Genomic DNA, 19665 nt, shown 5'->3' on the forward strand with positions numbered 1-19665 from the left:
GAATATGGCATAATGTTACTTTTCTGAAGATGTTCAGTACCTCTGGCAGTTGTTTGATTGGTTTGTTTAATAGTAGGATTATGGACAAGAGGACTAGAGTTGAACCTTTCCGACTTCCACAATAGAATGAAGAACTGATGAGGCTGCGTAAGTAAAGGAATACGAAGGAAGAATCAAATTTAAATTTCAGGACCTGCCACATGAAGGGGAGGGGGAAAGAAAGAGTAACAGATTGGAATGGGCTTCAAAGTGTTCCAGGTTGTTATAGCAACTTAGATTTTAGACCCATAATTATGTAATGACAATGTTATCATTGTAGTGAAAATTCTAAATAGATTAAAAAAATGCACAAGGATATATGAAATTTCCTTAACATATGGTAACATGCCTTTTCATTCAGCTTAGAAATAAAGAATATTATTGATATTATTTTATAGTAGCCATTTATTTTTTTGCTAACTACAAGTGACCATGCAGTTGCAATTGGAGACTAAAATATTTTTTAGAAAATAGATGCTGCTTATATATTGAAAAGACAGTATGGTTTTTGTGAAGAGGAGGGACCAAGGCAATGACAGTGTTATTTCTTCTGTTTTCATGCCAGCCTTAGGAATGCTTTTTGTTTGGCTCTGATTCATTGCATCCTCTGATTTTAATTGAATTGCTCATAGCATTTACTAGAAAGCTTTTCAAGAAAGTAATCTTAGAATTCAATTATACAGAAACAATAGCCATGAGACATGTTAAAGTTATTACTGATAATACTAACAAAGACTGAGATGGGAAAACCTTATTTATACTTATTCTTTTGGTGCAATCAATGGAAACAAAATATTTGGGGAACCTTAGAATTTTAGAGTTAGAAGGAACATAAGGACCTGAAAGGGGTTACTGCCCTGTCACACAGCTAGTCAAATAGTCAGCTGACAAACATTTCTAAAGTGCCTTCTGTAGGCCAGAAAGTGAGCTAAGCAGTGGGGCTACAAAGAATAAGGCAAAAGACAGTTCCTGCTGTCAAGGAAATCACTGTGGGGTGGGGGGAGACAATAAGCAAACACCAGTTTGCAAATGAGATGTAAACTGGATAAATTGGTGATAATCTGCAGCGGGAAGGTACTAAGATAAAGGGCAATGAAAGAAGGTAGAATTATTTTCCTAATGAGGAAATGGAGTTCTTGTGCTTATTCCTCTTAAAATTCTCTTTTTACTAGTGAAGTGATCAGAAAAGAACTTACCCTTAATAATGATCATATTTTGTAAAAACCCTTCAGGAATAAAACAAATACACGCCATACCTTTTAGAATGAACATTCACAGGTATTTTTCCTTGAGAATTTTTTTTTGGAGGGGGAGGGCACCAAGTAGATGATTTTTAGATATTGTTCAAAGAGTTTAAAAATGTGAAATGCAATTCAAGAATTAAAATTACAACAAAAAATAAAACCCACAAAAGGGGTGGTAAAATGTATGGAGGATATAAGCAGGCTGTAGTAAATAAACAAAAAAAGACCAGAAAGGGAGATAGTTTTGTAACTTAGTGATTGAGAAAGAGCCAATGAACTTTGAAAGGAGTATGCAGTGAGTGAGAGAAGACTTTGATTGCCCAGAGTGGTGCCATTTTGGAAGATTTCTTGATGGAAGACTTGGTAATATTTATTTCAAGATGTGTGCGGTACAGCGACCCCAAAATCTCCTACCCCCCCAAAAAATTAAAAGGCAGAGGTATCTTGAGGAAAGAACAGAAAGTTTTATTCAGTTCTTGTGAGAAAAGGGCATCCATTCCACCAGTATGAACCAGCAGAATGAGGCGTGTTAAAGAAGAGGGAACAAGAATTTATAAGCTAACACAGTCAAGTCCCCTCCCACTGCTGTCCCTTCTCCCATTGGCTGGGAGGTGGGCTTACAATCTGAGCAAAAAAATTTCTCCAATGATAAAGTACAAAGAAGTCCACCACTATATGTCAGTTGCTGGGAGGCAGGTTTACAAAGAACAAGGAAATAGGGGACAGTCAATCCAAATGTACCTATCCTTATTTGCCAACCACCAAAGTAAAGAAGGGGGAAGGGCTCTAAGAGATTGCTAAAATTTCTGAATGGTTTTTGGCTTATTGACAGCAAGGGAAGGGGGGGAAAGGTTGTGTAATTTTGTAGGAAACTCAGGGCTCAGGTAAGGCAGAAGACAGTTCCTGCTGTCAAGGAAATCACTGTGGGGTGGGGGAGACAATAAGCAAACACCCGTTTGCAAATGAGATGTAAACAGGATAAATTGGGGATAATCTACAGAGTCTGTCCAGTTTTACAAAAGTCTGTCTCTGTTTTCAAGATTGTTTCTCTCCCTTCTCCTCATTCTGAGGAGTCTTCACAGAAGGTGCAGAGAGAGAGTGTACCCCACTCAAAGATCTGTATAGAATAAGAAGTTGTTAAGGGGCTGCAGTTTACATAGTAGAGAAAATACATACATCGATGTAATCATGAATCTTTCAAAGTACGAAGTTTTGGTACATGTTCATATTATTTTTACTAAACTGAGAGCAGATCTATGACAGAAAAGGATTTACTCCTTGCATGTATTTCCCTGAGTTCAAATCTACCCTCAGACACTTACTAGTTGTATGACCAAGGGCACTTAACCCCATTTGACTCACTTTCCTCATCTTTAAAATGAGATAGAGAAGGAAATGCAAACTACTCCAGTATCATTGTCAAGATAATACAAATGGGGGTCACTAAGAGTTGGATAGGATTGAAATGGACTAAACAAAACCAGCAATCTTTGTTTCCTAGTTTGGTAGTTTATCTGTCATTCTTCTTTAGATGCTTATTAGCTTGCTTAGGATCTCAACCTTAGTTTCCTGATTTGATAAATAGAGATTATAATAGCATCCATCTCACAGGGTTGTTTAACTGAAGATCATAAGAGATAGCATATACAAAGTGCTTTACAAATCTAAAGGTACGATATAAATGTTAGGTATTATAGGCCCTTAATGCATTTTTGAAAGTTGTTGTTGAAAGTTGTTTATAGGCAACTAAAAAAGAAAATAATCTAGTCTTTTTCTCCATTTCTTCTGTAATTTAGACTCAAATATTAATGTCCCCCCACCCCTCCAAAAAAAGTGTATTGACTTTTTGAATACTAAAAGCCATTATCTACCCACTTTGTGCTGTTTTAAATTTATTTGTTATTTATTGTCATTGAAAAGTGAAATCTAGGGGTGGCTAGGTGGTGCAGTGAATAGAGCACTGGCCCTGTAGTCAGGAGGACCTGAGTTCAAATCCAGCCTCTGACACTTAACACTTATAGCCATGTGACCTTGGGCAAGTCACTTAACCCCAATTACCCTGCCTTCCCCCCTGTAAAAAGTAGAAAAACAACAAAAGAAAAGTGAAATCTAAAGAACTGGGTTCTGGATTTGCTGTATATTGTTTTTATTTATTTGTAATATTAAATTAATGAGTGGAATGACTTACAGATGAGAGGTCAAGTATTTGCTTGAGGACACAACTAAGAAAAAGCATGGACTTGATAATAACAGGTGTTTAATAAATGTTTATTGACTGAGAACTTCTGATGCATGGAGCTCTTACTGCAATACCATTTTCCCTCTTTACCTTGTTGGATAAAACTGAGCCAACTCTTACAAAGAATATTTGTTTCCAAGATTTTTTTCAGACTTCCAGTTAAGGCATCAATCCAGTGTTTAAAATTTATATAATTTGAATTTTAAGAAAATTAATATATTTTGAGAGAGCTAGTACTTCCTCGTATAATACATGATATAAGAGCAAAGAAATACTTTATTTCCTCATACAGTGTGTAATATAAGGGCAGGATGCTAAAGAAGCCACCATCACAGGTGTGATGCTTGTATGAGAAAAAAAGAACAAACTTTTATTTCTGTAACTCTTAGACAGCCATTTCATAAACATTTGCTAAGAGGTAGACATACCAAACGTTACTGACTTAATGTGTTTTATCACTACCCTTTGACAAACAACTCAAATAGCATCTCTTGTGGCAGGCAAATGATGTCATTTTAAATGAGTACTGTACATCTTCATAGATGGGAGGGTTACCCCAGTCAGCTCTTACATTAGGTGATCCAACATATGGGTAAAGAGCCTCATGGAAGACATACCAATGACAATGCATCTTCAGAGAAATAGAATCAGAATGAATGGATGATTGACTAAATTTAAAAATTAATTGTCTTATTTAATATCCAAGAATATCTGCTGGTGGATATTGTTAAACTGTCCCAAATAGGCTTGTTTACCTTGAGCTTTCTCTCCATAGGACCCCAAACTTAAAAAAAAAAAATAAATGCAATGTATCTTCTGAGAATTTTCCAGAAAAGCTGCTTTGTTTTTCTCTAAGTGATCTGAGTATCTACTTTAGAAAGACATTTACAAAAATACCCAACACATACAATTCATCATCTAGAAAGCTGGGTAAAGTGATGAACTGTTCTCATCAGGACTGAGGATCTATTTTATTCCCTTGCTTTCTTTGGGCCTTTTCTGTCTGACCCCCTAGGGCTGACAAGTTTTTCTAGAGTTTGGATGCTGTCCATCTCAATGGAGAAGCTTATCTTTTTTCACCTCAAATAGCTCATTTCCTGTGACTGATTTGAAGTCTGTGGAAATCACCTGGCTCAGATCTTCCCAGTGTATGGGAAAAGGTTCAGGCTCGGTAAAACACAGTCATCTGTTGTTTGAGACTAGTGTGACGAATATCACAGCCATGTTGTTACTGGGTGTCTGTGCTAAGGGAGAGAGAATTTTGTCTTGACATTTTTGAATCAATCTTCATAAAGGTGTTTTAAACCTACTCGGGTTTTTCCAGATTCTTTGTCTACTTAACATTATATCAGGATGATATCTTGGGAAATAGTATTATATCATAGATTTATAGTTTTATGGTTGGAAGGGACCTTAGAGGTCATTGGGACCAACCCTCTCATTTTATGATGAGGAAACTGAGGCCCAAGATCAAATGTCTTGTCCAAGGTTAACATAACTAGTTAAGAGCCTGGGGCAAATTTGAACTCAGTGCTTCTTGACTCTAAGAGCAGCTACCACCACATTGTAACCTGATATTCCTAAAGTGCCCTCTGAGAAATGCATAGCATGTATAGCATGTTAGAGGCTGTGTCTTATCCTCTGATGACTGAGACGGACAGCCTCCAAAGCATATATAAATAAAGCATGTATCAGGTGTTTACTATGTGCTAGGCGTGGCATACAAAGACATAAAAAAAAAATTTAAAAAGAACAAGCAAACAAACAAAATAAATAAAAATGATCTTTGTTCTTGAGGAGATTTTATGCTAATAGGGGCATCAACAGGTATACATAGATATATTTAATACATCATCATCATCTTCTTCATCATCTTTACCACCACCACTACCATAATAATTATAACATTTGATATAGTCAACATTTGTATAGCATGTAGTATGTCCTAGGTATTGTGTTAAACACTTCACAGTATTATCTTATTTGATCCTTAAAAAACACTGAGAGGTAGATGCTATTATCATTATCCCTATTTTACACATGAGGAAAGCGAGGCAAACAGGTTACATGACTTTCCCAAGTTCTTACAATTTCTTAGTGTGTTAGACTGGATTCGAACTCAGGTCTTTCTGACTCTAGACATAGCATTTTATTCTCAACACCACTTAGCTGTCACTGCTATAGAAAATGACACAGTGTAACTTCATAAAGAAAGCTGGAAGTAGAGAATGGGGGCAGCAGAAATTTTCTTCAGAAGGTGTTGCTTAAGCAACTCCTTGAAGGAAACCAATTTTTAATTCTGGGCAAATCACAACTTCTCTCTGCCTCAGTTTCCTCATCTATAACAGGAGGATAATAATAGTATTTGTTTAATAGAATTGTTATAAGATCAAATAACATTTGTAAAATGCTTTTTACACTTCAAAGTGCTATATAAATGCTATAGAACTCTGGACTCAGAGTTAGGAAGTTCAAATATGCTCTCAGCTATTTATTAGCTGTGGGAAGAACCCAGGCAAGTTACTTAACCTCTTATATTCCTCATTTTCCTTATGTGTTAAATGGGAATAATAGTAGCACTTACCTTCCAAGGTTGTCGTGAGGATAGAATGCGAAAATGCTTGCAAAATGCTTTTTGAACCTTAAAGAGCTATTATAAGTAAAGGTATGGAGGTAAAACATTCAATCTATAGTGGACAATAAATGATATAAGATGAGCATTGAGAAAGGGCATCTGAACCAAGAAATAATCAACAGAAGTATTATAAACATAGCTAAATCCATATTTATATTTGTATTGTCTGTTATACAGGATCTTTATGATTAGGGATTTGGGTATGGGTGGGTCTATGGGGCAAGACTTTGAAGAACTGTGATGTCTTACTTAACACTATTATACAAGGCTTCTAGAGGACCTACAATTCTTATCACCCATTCTTTCTATCCTAGAGCTCCTCTGGCCAGTAAATTGACTTTTAATTTTGTCTTTGCCATTTTCCCTCCTTTGCAAAATAAATCAAACCTGGAATTTTATAATCAACTTTTGAAGCATAAACACTTAATAATGACTAGCTCATTTTTATTATACAGGATTGGAGCAACAGTGAAGATATTTCTGTCCCCAAAATTGAACCATGTGGATTTTTCTCCTTTACAGAGCACAATAGGTCCCTGACCTTTGCCAATTAGTGCCTATGGAGAAGACTACTTTTACTAGGGTCACTAGGGATCGATTTTCAAAATAGGTAAAACACATAGTTGCTGTTCTCCAGGGACCGAGAAAAGTTTATTTTTCTTTTTAAATAAGGCAAACTCTCTTCCTTTCCCTACCATCAATCATGGCCCACAATGTATAAACTCTAAATATAATGGCAAAAAATGTTGTATCAAGAACAAGTAAATCTAGTGACATTTCTACAGAAATTTGATGGGGAATCTGGATAAACCACTGCTTTAACTATTGTGAGGTGACAGAAAAGTGAAAGTGAGAATGTGTGTATTGATTCTTAGTAAACATAAAGCTTTGTGAGCATATGGGTCCATAGAATATGAAAGGTGTAGATATGTGACTAGTTATTTGGATGATGCATCTTGTTAGAAAAATAGATAGAAAAAGTAAAGAGGTTACATAATGCCCTATTATCCACATACTTCAAATAAAACAAGCTCCTAATTAGCTACTATTGAAGGATAAATGGTGTATGTATGTGTTGGAGGAGATAATGTAGGGGTAAACGATTAGGAAAGAATCAGCTATTCTTCTTGATGAATTTTGACTAGGTTAATATCAGTCACCAAATAGTTATTCAGCTCAACACTGTGATCTGTGTCAAAAGAAAGAATGACAAAGTACTTATTAAGTGCTTAATTTATGTAAAGCATTGTGCTAAGTAGTGGAGATAAAAGTAGAAAAGCCAGGCTGATTCTTGTTATAGTGGAGCTAAGATTTTACTGGGGAGAGACTAGACACATAGGAGGATCAGCTTCAGGATACATGGAAAGGCCTGGTGGTCCTTAGCGTGAGAGTTAACACCCAGGACTCTGGATATGGCAGCAGCAAGGGAGATGGTAGTTAAGGCCCAGAGGTCAAAGGGCCAGGTCAGATGGTAAAGCAGTGGTCTGACAGATCATCTAATTTTGCTTGAACATATAGAGAGGGAAGACACATCAGCATATGGTAGAGATCTTGGGACACTGCAAGCTGTAACTGTCTTCCACTTTTTGACACGTTATAATAATTTTTTTGATAATATCTTTGAAAATGGTATTCCTGAGTTTGCACGTAGAATACACTTAATATTGAGCAAAGAAAGTAGGGGGAGGAAATGACAGATGGGTGTGTGTGTGTGTGTGTGTGTGTGTGTGTGTGTGTGTGTGTGTGTAGGGGGAACCTAAGAGTTAAAGTTAGACTCCTAATGTGTGTAATACATAGAACTGATACTTGGGGTGTCCTCATTCCAAGACCTGACTTTTATCTACTTGATATCTTCTCATGGTACTCTTCAATTCTGAAACAACTTAATGTATGTATAAGATGTCATCTATAACATACACCAAGAGGGAGCTCACAGTATGATGAGGACATTGAACTTGAAGTTAGGGACATGAGTCAAAGTCTTAACTGTCTACCTGTTACTCATCCTTCATTTTTGAAGGGGACCAGTGACATCATGGGTGATGTCTGATGCCTTGACTTGCACTTGAATTGTGTTTAAGTGAGGCAGAGTTGCATAAAAGTCTCACTTTTTCAGCTCACTCTTCCTGAGTCATTTATGTCCAGTGGCAAGACAAAAGCCAAGATGACTAGTGATGGCCCAGAAAGCCATGGATGACCTTGGTGTCTTGCCTGACTGCTTCTAAGTGCTTCACAGCACCTGCTTCAGCCACCTTCATGGCCTTTGGGAAATCTTTACATGTCTGGGGTAGACATCCCCCGAACTCATCAGTTTTGACGCCTGTCAGTTACCCTCAACCTGGAAATGCCTTATGCTCCTGAGGAATATGAGACTAAAATTTTCATTTGTGCAATGTTTAGGGAAATAGAGGAGAAAGCAAATCTATTACCTTTTAGAAAAACTAAATTTCTTTGGAGTATTTCTTAATTACAGACCACGAGAGGAATTAATTTCTGTATTTATAGCAAATCCATAACAAATGAGATGATAGGAATTCTTAATTATATTCAACTGTGGTCAATATAATTATGTGGAATAAATGCCAACAGGAGAGCTCAACTAAGATATGTGAATGTGGCTCAGAAACATACTTCTGGAAAGCATTACCTCCCACAAAATGACTTCCAAGGGGACTGTCTTACAAATTTAAATTCTGATCCCAAAAGCAAAATTTCTGAAAATGCCTTCTTGCCATTTATCAGTTTAAAAAAATAATCTGGTTTCTATCGAAGTGGGATAACTTCATTTGTAGATTCCTTTTAGGCCCCTAAGCTATATTTATAACTATTCCTGGAACTTAATTATGAAATAAAAGTCATGCAAAAATGATGCCTATTTGTGATCACACTTATAGAATATTTGAACCCTGGTCTTTAGAAAGACTTTATCACTTAAATGTGTTTGTCCTATAGTCTGCATTACAGTGCAATAAAAGTTGAGAGTTTGTATGGGAAGGTGCATATATACTGGAAAAAAGTCAGATAAAGCAAAGGTGAAGGAACTAGAAGAACCTTATGGCATTTAACTAATAAGTTTGGCGATTATATAATAGAACTATAAAACTTTGGAACAAGAGTGATGAGAAATCATCTAATCCACAGTCTTTATTTTATAGGTAATGACACTGAGGTTCAGGAAGAAGTTAATAATTTGCTTAGTCACACATTGGTTGGGTTAGTGACAGAGGAAGGACAGGATGTTGAAATAAAAAAAATTGAATTCATTAATGAATCATTAATTTATAATAATAATTTATTATAATTTATTAATTGCTCATTAAGGAGATACCATTGGTAAATGCTATGAGGTTAGAGTAGTTTATGTTCCTCTTCTTAAGGTACTCAAAATGGTATTTATTTGCTAAAAAGAAATCTAATGGAAACTTTGCTTAATCTTATGGGCTTGATTTGAAGACAGAGGTATGTTAGTGTGGGGTCTTGTACCAGCATTCTTAGTTCAGTTTTGAAGGCTCTCATAAGTCATTGAACAATTAACACAAAGTTGCTTTATTTTTCCCTAACAGTTATGATTTCCAACAAGTATATGGTGCTGCTTCTCTTCAGATGTGGTATGGTAGACCCCATCTCCTTAGTCTCCTTGCTCTCCTTTGCCTCCTTATAGAAAGTCATCTGGTTTGCAGGTCATTGGGTTGGGATGTTGGTAAATCAATGATTTTAGGCACCCAAGTTTGAGAGGTCTCCAACTTCACCCTGGTGGGACTTTTTATTCTCTTGAAGGTTTATTAGGGAAGCTGGGGCGAATCACTTTGTCTCTTTTTAAGGGAAAGTATTCCTTTTTGAGGGAAGGAAGAAAGAATATGTAAATCTATAAAGGAGGTGAGGGAGGCATGGGCTTAACACATGTAGTAGAGGAAAGCTGTTGCATATTAGTCCCTTGATAACAAGGAAAATTAGGGATGCATGAGAAAGATCTTTCTGTTGTGAAATGAAGAGACTATATTGTTTTCTCTCTTTGTATCTTATAATACATTAAATATTGAGAGAGCATGTAGGTGGGTGAACACATACTGGAGAAAACTAGTTGTGTAATAATTTTGGCAATCACTTCTTTGTGTTGAATAGATTAATTTCCAGCTTTTGGTGGAAATTGTATTTTATTCAGGGAAATCAAAATCATGCATTGTATCCTCCTTTATGTAGACAATAATCTTTTATCGTGTGGTACTTTCAAAATGCAAATAAGTTATCATTGAGTCTGAATGATCATTTGCCTGGTTTAGTGTCTTGTTAAGTTTCAGAATGTAATCTTGAAAGGCAAGTAGCTGTGGCTACCCTGCTCTGTTGGAAACTATGAGTTCATGTTAAGAAAATACAAAGAGAAGCTACACATGGGGATGCAACAAGGATCAGGTAGGAAAGCTTACTCACAAACAACATTTCCTTTTCCATTTCCCTTCCATTTGTAAAACTGGAGTGATCCAAGTGAGAGTTAAACAAATGACTAAACATTAGGGAAGTTGAAATACCCCCCTAGAATCCCTCCTATTGTGCTGAGTGATACAGTTATCAAAATAGAGTGTGGGGGGGGGGGTGGGAAGAGGAGTGTAAAGCTTCTTCTTCATTAGCTTTAGTTACCTAATATTTAGCAATATCCACTCCAATTAGTGGCTTGGGGAAGGAAGTGAATGGAGTTTATTTAGGTTAGCATTTTTCAGCTGGAGAGTCATGACCAATTTTTAAGGTCCTGCGAGTTCCTAGGGAATCCCAGAGAATAGAGCTACCAAATTACAAAGAACCATTTGGGTGGACATGGTACTTCTATATAAATTATTTTAGTCTAGCAATTAATTAATATGAAATGCACTGAAGCATACTGTAATCCAAATCTACATTAATGAAAAATGTCACTGAAGAACTTAGGAGTTGTGGCAGAGAGATGAAAAAAATTCTAGAACTTATTAAATATTAAGTTTTATTTTAATAGCCTGAATATTTCATGCTGATGTATTTCAAATTATATTACAATACAATTCTCAGATACATCTAATGATTTTATGACTATTTCTTTTGTACTGGTCATAGTCAAAAAGACTATGTCTTAGTTAGTCAATAAGAAATTATTGATTACTTATGTTGTGCTTAGTTCTAGGGTTACAAAGAAAGACAGAATCACTCCCTGCTTTCAAGGAGCTGTCATTATATCTGAGAGGATACCATGAAGATAACTGTGTGTATATAAGATGCACACAGTATGAATAAGAGGTAATGTCAGAGAAAGCACTAGAAGCTGGGGTGGGGGGGGACCCTGGAGAGGTCTCCTGTAGAAGGTGAAGTTTGAATTGAATCTGGAAGGAATCCCCCACAAATGCACCAAAATAAATATCAGTAGGTGGAGATGAGGATAGGAAGCAGCCAGTGTGAAGTCACAGGATCAGTAGATGGAGTATCTGCTGAAGGAACGACATATGTTTTTTTTTTTTTTTTAATCCTGCTTGATTGGGAGTCAGGAAACCTGGTTTCTGGCTGTAACTTCCTATTGCGTCTAGAATAAAAAATAAATTACTCTGTTTAGCTTTGAAAGCACTTCACAATTCATCCCCAAATTGTCTTTCCCAGTCCTTTTGGACATTATTTCCCATTCCTCCCTTCCCCCTTCCCAACCTATGTGATCCAGCCAAACTGAGCTTATTCTCTGTTCCTCACAAGCTTCACTGCATCTCTCATATCTACACCATTTCAGGACCACCCTACATGGCTGAAATGCTTTTCTCCTTGCTTAAGCACCATCTTCTACATGAAGCCTTTCTGGCCCCCCTCTGAAGTGTGCTAGTGACTTCCCTCTCAAACTACCTTGTATTTAATCAATCTCTCCCTTCCCCCCATACATATGTTAACTTTATATTTATGCTATATGTATTCACATATTACACATGCATACCCATATATATATACACACACACAGACATAGATACACGCATTATATATGTATATTAAAATACAGTATACATGTATTTGTATATATTATATATGTACACATGTATATATGTATATATGTATACATGGTACTATATATGTGTATGTTTTATCTTTCTATATCTATAAAACTATATTAGATCATATACACTCACATATAGTAATATAGAAACATATATTATACGTGTATACATATACATGTAAATACAATAGGTACACATACATGTTTACATGGACATGATAGTATGTATACACACACCCATTAGAATGTAAGCTTCTTGCTATTAGGAATTGTTTCATTCATTATTACCCATTATCTATGCAAGGCAGTGTGTTAAATGCTGTTTCCTCATTTGTGAAATGTGAAGGTTGCTTAAAAACCAGCATTTCTTAAGTGTAGACTTTGTGCAGTACACTATGCTAGGCATTGGAGATATAAGGAAAGTATGGAAATAGTTTCTACCCTCAAGAATCTCATATCATAGGGGGAAAATGTTCCTATAAAACCATAAGTATTAACTATATATATGAAGTTAAAATTAATTACTGAGGTGGGGAAGGCACTAACAATGTGAAGGGTGATCAGGATAGGAAATGGGTGTTTGAACCAAGTGTTAAAGGAAGATGGGAGTTCTTTGGGAGGGGTTGGAAGAGAGGAGGGAGTACATTCCGTACCCTGAGAACAGCCTGTAGCAAAGAAGTGAGATGGTATGTAGTATACTGGCACCAGCAAGCTAGAATATAGAGTAGGAAAAGAGAAGTATGTATTATGCTTGGAAAGGTCTGGAACCAGATTGTGTAGCCTTTAAGTGATTCTCCCTCCTCCCACCAAAAAAAGGAGTTTTCATTTCAGAACCAAGAAGGAAACAATGGAGCTTCTTGAGCAGTGTAGTGAGATGGTCAGACCTGTGCTTTAGGAATATCAATTTGGCAATTTTGTGAATGACAGATTGGAAGAGGGAGAAATTAGAGGGAAACCTGTTAGGAGCATCCTTCAATAGCCTAGTTGAAGACATGAACTAGGGAGGTGGCTGCATGACTGGAGAGAAGAGACTGATGGGAGAGGAAATGTGGAGGTAAAATTTACTAGATTTTGTAACTTGTTGGAAATGAGGGATGAAAGGAAGGAATAGTCCCCAAAATGACTCAGAGGATTCAAACCTGGATATGCTGTTTCCTCATTTGTAAAATGTGAAGGTTGCTTAAAGAACAACCATACTCTCAACATAAATAGGAAAGGATGATCAAACAAGGGTACATGAAGTGACTATCTAGCACCAGGTACTGTCCTGGTCACCTGGTCCCTAGTGATACAAGTAAGTGACAGAGTGAGGACTGAAACCTATATTTTCTAAATTCAGCATGCTTTCCCTTTTATACCACTGCCTCTAAAGTTAGTCTAAACTCTTGCTTTATAAATGAAAGCAAAACCCCCACACTTTAATTTTAGAGAGGTTGAAACCTAAAGACAGAGAGATGAAATTATTGTTGAAGTTTACATAGGAATTAAAGAAAAGAGCCAGGATTTACATGTAGGTCCTTTGACTCTAATCAAGTTCTTTCTTGCAAAAAAAAAAAAATAGCCAAATGTGTTCCACGTATGGTCTCTTCTGTTTGAATATAAACCTCTTGAAGATAGGGGACATTTGGCTTCTTTTATTTTTATACACAGGACTTAGCCTACTGCTTGTTATAAAATAATTGTTTAATATATACTCTTTTTCCCCACTCACCCATTTATTCCATGCTGTTTGTGTGACATAAAGTTTTACTCTTTGTAGTGGCAACCACACTGCTGTACTCAGGATGGCTGCTAGTATAGGTTCTTAGATCTGTTTTACAAGGAAAGGTAGCTGTTTAAGGGGTCAGCAATCTTTTTAATTACATTCACTAGTTCAGGAGAAAAGTCAGCATCTTGAACTACAGAGAAAATACAAGCAGAGAAATAAAGACCAACAGACAGGGCTCTGACTGCCTGAATCAGCTATATACTTTACATACATCCCTGGATCTCCAGAGAGCCTTTACATCTGAGCAGTGGGGGAACTCTGAACATATGGCCACTCAGAATCTCCACCAGGGAATCACAAGATCCTTCTCATAAGGGAGCCCCCAAGGCAAAATACCAACCAATATACATACATGTATACATGTACACACACTTCTCAGAGCCAGAAAGCATCACAACCCTCATGACTCAGTGCCTAATTAGAAATTAGCAAAAGGTATGAAAGTCTTCCTACAAGCCAGCCTCCCCTAAGCAAGTTTCCCTTCATGGGCTTCATGTGGGGTCTAGATGGGCATCTAAGATCTTAAATCCCATTAACATTACAGTTGTGCACGAGGGACTTTTTTTTTGTATGTTTAAAGCCCAGTCTAAAAATCATAGCAGCAAGTGAAAATTTTAAATGATTCAGCAGGCACCTACATTGTTTTGTATTTAGCAAAGATCTTATATTCTGTTAACATGAACTCTTCCACTAAATCATCCTTACTTGCTACTCCCCTTGGAAATTTTTATGTCCCCTCTTCTCCTAAAACAAGGAACAGTGTTATTCCTACCTCTAACTCTGGCACAGATCAGGCAGAATTTTCTTAGTTATCCTTAAGTAACCTGTTTGAATGCCACTAACTCAACTTCTTCTAGTCACAGAGCTAAATACTTGTTTGTTGAATGAATGTTTGACTCTCTGGGCAAATAATCAAGGGGTAGATTCCTTAAAAGGAGGAGTCCATTTACTGACTCTTAGGAACAGTGATCTTGTGGAGCATTATTCATTTGATAAAGGAGAAAGAAAATCCTTTAGTGATGGTCTCTTGCTTAATCTACAACTGAAAGGAAGTATTTCTTTCAGGGAAGAAATTTTGTTCACATAGATCTTAGAAAGTGTCATCATTTAAGGGTACTTCAGAAAAGTACTAATCTTGAGGGTCAGGATTATGGTTTCTTACAGCATTTTCATATACAAGGATTTTCACAAATATAAGGAACCAGGGTAGATTGAATAACATTTTCAGCTTTACAGAACTAGAAGCATTCTACTGGAATGATGAACCCCTTTTAGCAATGTCCAAATGTAGAACAGTGTATACTGATTTTAGTGAAGGTTCTAGGTGACTTAACACCTTTGCCTTTTAACATTTTAGTTTTTTGGTGTGATTTTTATAGATTTATAGTCATAAGAGGTCTTTTGAGGTCATGAAGAATAAGGTCACTTTCTGGAGAAAAGAGAATGCCTCTGGAATACCTTGTTCTTTTTTCCTTAAATATATTGATAATATTTTGTTGTTACATTGCCTTAATTTCCCTATATCTTTCCCTGTTCACACGCAGAAACTTCTAATAAGCAATACAAAAGAAAGAGAAAAGGAAAAAAAGTTCAGTAAAACCAATCATTTATTATTTATTATATTATTAGTGGTTCTCAAACATTTTAATCTTAAGACCCTTTTACACACTTATAAATTATTGAGGACTCCAAAGAGCTTTTGTTCCTGTAGGTTCTATCTATGGATATTTATTAAATTGTCTTAGTATTATTATGAAAATCATTTTGACCTCATGGTATCCATGAAAGAAAGCATCCTGACCTTTTTTATAGCAGCCCATGAAATTTGAGAAACCCTGGTGGTTCCTGGATCATTCTTTGAGAACCACTTACATATATCAACTTTAACAATTATAAACGATTTTATACTCACCATCCCCTAGTATTGCAATGAAAGTGAGGGGTTACATTCTTATACTTCTTCAAAGCCAACCTTGGTCATTCTATTTCCTCAGCTTTCAGTTTTGAAATTTTTTTTATTTTTCCATTTTCATTGTTGCAATACGCATTGTTTGTGTTGTTTTTCCGTGTCTAATCTTACCATACTTTGCATAATTTTATATATATCTTCCCATGTTTCTTTTTATTTTTAATAATTATTAAACAAAATTCATGACCTCCATATACCACAATTTACCTTTTCCCACAATCACCCAACATTTTTTAAGTGCCTACTATGTGCCAGGCATTGTACTAGGCACTGGGGTTAAAAAGACAAATGATACTTCTGCTATCCTCAAGAATCTTACGTTCTAATAACAGTTTAGCAGACTCCAGTCATTAGACTATGACCACTATGGTCAAGACATTGTCAGAAAAAAATTAAGTTATATTAGTTGGGGGGGGGGGTGATCTGAACTCAAGGTCATAGTCTAATGTCTTCCTCAAAAGAACTCTAATAACTTCAAGATATGTATGTCAGTCAGTCAATTAATAAACATTTACTAATATGTACTGGGGACACAAAAAGTGACAAAAGATATTCTTTACCATCAAGTAGCTTACAATCTAGACAGCATGTAAACAAATATAAACAAAACAGGCTATATTCAGGATAAATAGGAAAGAATGTACCTAGGGAAGTCACTAGAATTAAGAGGAATTAGGGAAGGATTTCTTTAGAAGGTGGGATTTTAATTGGTAGTATAAAATATAAATGAATACAACACAACATTTTTGGGAGGAGATCATTACAAAGGTAGGGGGAATAAAGAAAGACTGTATGTAGAAAGCTGCATTGAAGTATAGTTTTTAAAGGAGTAAGAGATTCTAAAAGTAGAAGGTAAGGAGGGAGTACATTCCAGGCATGGGTTGGAAGAACATCAGGAAGGCCAATTTGCTTGGATTGTAGAGTGTAGAAAGAAAAGTAATTGCAAAAGTAACTCATGACCAGATTGTCAAGAGTTATAAAAGCCAAGCTGGAGATTATATTTGAACTCAGCAGCAATAGGGAGCCATTGGAATTTTTGCTTTTGAGTAAGGGAGTAAGATGGTCTGATCTGAATTTTAAGAAAACCATTTTATTACCTGTATGTAAGATGAATAAAAAATGGAAGAGACTTGAAACCGGAAGTCTAGGTGAAATTAATTTGAAGTCTAGATGAAAGGTGATGAGGCCATGAAAAAGAGTAGTGGCCATGTGAGTGGAGATGAGATAAATGTAACAGCTATTGTGGAAGTAAAAATGGCAAAAATTGGCATGTTATTGGATATTTGGGGCAAGATAGTACAAATAGATGGGCATCTTCTTTTCAGTTTTTACCATAAAAATGTTGCATTAACATTTTGGTGTACAGGGAGCCTTTCTGTGTTTGAATTCCTTAGGTCATATACTTAACAGTGGGAATTTTGATTCAAATTAATAGTGCCATCAGAATATCTATTATTATCATATACACTTTTTGGTGATAACAATATTAGCTTGACTTAGTACAAGAAAATGGATTCCAGGACTTGAAGTGCAAATAAAAGCAAAAAGTAATGGTATGTTCTAACTCTTTTGCCCCGAGGTGGGTAAAAATCGTCTATATGGATGCAAAAATTCTATATAATCCTGGGTCTTTTTTTTTAAACTTACATACACTCACATCACACACAACTATTTCAAGGACCCCTTCTCTGTTTATGTAGATTTCTCATGATACATTCTCAAACTTCCTTCTAATTACCTTTTATTTACTTAACAACACATATGACTCTTAATTTATTTTCTACTTTATGTTTTGGTTATTTATACCTGTTGATACTGGGTAAAGAATTTCACATTTGATATGGTGTAGACACATCTTAATGAATGTCTTATACTCTGTGGATCATTTTTCAGTGCCTGAGAATTTTTCCTGGAACCTTAATTCTAGAGGAATGTAGACATGCTATCATCCTTGCTTCTAGGCTAGGTCCTGAGGCTGACTGGTGTGGAGTGTCTTAATATCCAAAGATCTTTGCCTCATAAACAATCCTTTGTTTAAATTCATCTTGGAAAGGTTCATATGGACAGAATAAAACTTTTTGTACCTAGAAAGGCATAGACTGGAAGTGAACAAAACCTGATAATTCTTCCATGGATGATTTCTAGAGGATAATAGATTTAGACACATGTTATTTGGCAAATGAAGGGACTAAGGCTCAGGGTGGTTGTCATTTCTTTAAGACCACACAAGGAGTGAATTGGCACAGGTCCTTTGACCCCAAATCCAGTACTCTGTCCCCTTCACTCAGAGGATAGTTTTTCTCTCCATTTATATGTGTGTGTGTGTGTGTGTGTGTGTGTGTGTGTGTGTGTGTGTGTATGTATATGTGAGTAAAGCAATATCTTGGAGTATTCTTTCTGTTCTTGCCACTACATACTTTTGTTTTTACAGAGACTTCATAAAGAAATATGTAGAAATCATTTAGAAAAATATAGAATAGAGCAAAATGTAGAAACAATAATCACCATTTAAATGACAAAAGACCTCCCACCAAATTCCTAGATAGATGATTGGGTGGTGAGATCTGTAAACTATAAACTTGTTACCATTCATATCATTCAGCTAACAGATGACAGATCTCCATAGTTTGAATACAGATGCCAAAGTATGCTTGGGATTCAACAAATTAACTGTACCAGATTCTTATGGCAGACAAAACTGGTGACCCCAATCACTCAGATTGAATGTTGATTTAAAAATTGAGAACATTTGTATTTGCTATTGTCCTGCTGAATACAACACTCATATTTTTCAAATTATATGGAATAAGAGTATTAAAAAGATAAAAAAAAATCTTAAAATCACATGGGATCTGAATGTTCATCCTTTTTCATCGCTTCTGCTCCTGGAATTTCCTGAAGCAACTTTCAGTGAGCCTCTTGAAGAGGAGTCAGTCACTCAATAATCTTTTATTTAATAATTACTTTTTATACATCAGACACTGTGCTAAGGACTAGAAAAGCCAAATAATAGGCTTTCTTCCCTCTAGTAGCTTATATTCTAACAGGTTTACATTCCAGTGCATTTATTCAGTGTAATGGTCCATGTAAAGGCAAAATGCAATAAAGTAATAGCAGGATAACTTACTGTCTTGGAATAAAATTGCAGTAAAAATAACTGATATTTTTATAGTTCTTTCAGCTAGCATTCATAAAGCAGTTTATGATGCTTTACATATAATTTTTCATTTGATCCCAACTAAAACCCTTTTAAGTAGGTGCTATAATTATCCTCATTTTAGAGAAGAGGAAACTGAGGCTGAGTGTTTATGTGGCTTGGTCACTGTAACAAACCTGCACAGTATTTGAGGTGGGATTCAACTCACATCTTTCCGATTTCCAGGTCGATAAAGTTCTATTTAAATGATATCTTATTTGATCTTTACCAAAACTCTGTGACGTAAGTACTGCGGATATTATTTATGTTTTTACAGATGAGGAAACTGAAGTTTAGAGAAACCAAGTGACTTGTCTCTGATTACTTAACAGAATAGACTTGCATAATATAATGAAGAATATATAAAGAACCAAGAGAACATTGTATAGAGTAACAACAACAACTTTGAATGACTGAGTCATTTTGACTACTATAAATACCCAAATAAACTACTAAGGACATATTAAAGGAGATGCTATCTTCATCCAGAGAAAGAACAGATAAATAGAAGTATGTATAGAAATGTGTGATTCTCTCTCTCTCTCTCTCTCTCTCTCTCTCTCTCTCTCTCTCTCTCTCT

At 35.8% G+C, this 19665-nt stretch overlaps 1 protein-coding gene and 1 long non-coding RNA gene across 4 annotated transcripts in view; one reads left to right on the forward strand and one right to left on the reverse strand.

The window, feature by feature from the left end:
- The window catches only part of PTPRK (protein tyrosine phosphatase receptor type K), a 759288-nt gene that overhangs the window by 229564 nt on the left and 510059 nt on the right, over positions 1-19665 (forward strand). The window lies entirely within an intron of this gene.
- The window catches only part of LOC138153307 (uncharacterized), a 24885-nt gene continuing 15977 nt past the window's right edge, over positions 10758-19665 (reverse strand). Inside the window, exon 3 of the long non-coding RNA XR_011166340.1 lies at positions 10758-11699. This is a non-coding gene — a long non-coding RNA (uncharacterized lncRNA). The remainder of the gene's footprint in view (positions 11700-19665) is intronic.

The sequence above is a fragment of the Petaurus breviceps genome, unplaced genomic scaffold (genome assembly GCF_028583685.1).
Source record: "Petaurus breviceps papuanus isolate PSGF00001 unplaced genomic scaffold, PetGlider_PUasm1.0 90977, whole genome shotgun sequence".
In the NCBI taxonomy this organism is placed as follows: Eukaryota; Metazoa; Chordata; class Mammalia; order Diprotodontia; family Petauridae; genus Petaurus; species Petaurus breviceps.